This window comes from Arachis ipaensis, chromosome B03 (genome assembly GCF_000816755.2).
Source record: "Arachis ipaensis cultivar K30076 chromosome B03, Araip1.1, whole genome shotgun sequence".
Classification (NCBI taxonomy): Eukaryota; Viridiplantae; Streptophyta; class Magnoliopsida; order Fabales; family Fabaceae; genus Arachis; species Arachis ipaensis.
Window position 1 is genome coordinate 17,201,952 of NC_029787.2, and position 1,039 is coordinate 17,202,990.

Here is a 1,039-nt window from a genome sequence, read left to right on the forward strand (position 1 = left end):
ACGGTTTTGGTCCCTCCCCATCACCCCTTTTATATTCATTTAATCCACAAGCTTCCAAAACTTGCCTCCAAGACCAGCCACTCCTACCTCGTACGGGGTCTGCAACCTTTAGGCCCCAATTCGTGTGCGTCGGTCACTAATTGGGCCACTTCGTGGCTGGCTCAACTGATGTCTCCAATTCGCTGGTGCCAGGGACGGGTTGGCCATTTCGTGGTAGGCAGCCTTGAAGTGGAGATTTGACACGCACAGAGCCATTTCGTGGAAGCCTCATGTGAAATAGTGTTAAATTTCATTTCGTGGTCGCCATGCATGAAATGGAGCAGCGCATTTTAAGATCAGTTTTAAACATACGCATTTAGGGAATAAATCATTTTTTCATGTGTATTTAGATAAAAAAAAGCCTAATAATTTTTATGTCTTTGTGGGAAATTAACTAGTCTCTCCGATTGTTAGTTCTTTTGAATTTTTTTTATTTTTATTACTATAAAAAATTTCACTTTCTTTTTTTAAAAGATATTAAAATAACACTCCTCTTCTTTCTATTTGTAAAATATATGTTCTCCTTCCTTATAACTTTTAAAAAACTTTTTCTTTAATCCATTTTAAATTTTTTATGTTAACTAATGTTAACTTTATCTATTTTTCAAAAAAATAAATTATTTTTTACAAAAATACTCTTTAACAAAAATTTTATTTTTTATCATTAATTTTATTTAATAATATCTTAGATTGTATTTTAAAAAAAATCTCATTTAGGTATTCAAATTTTTAGCAAAAATTATTACTTTGGACATACATATCTAATTTTGCCTTCCTCAAATATTTTATCTTTTTCTATTAGTCTATTACAATACAACTAACCAAATTGTCGTTCGTAACCCATTGAAGTCCTGACTAGGGGTGGCAAAACGGGTCGAGCCCGTCGGGCCGATCCGCTAAACCCGCTAAAAAAGGCGGGTCGGGCTAGGAATTGGAGCTCGCCAAATTAAAAAAACCCGCCAAACCCGCACCGCCAAATTGGCGGGGTTTGGCGGGGCGG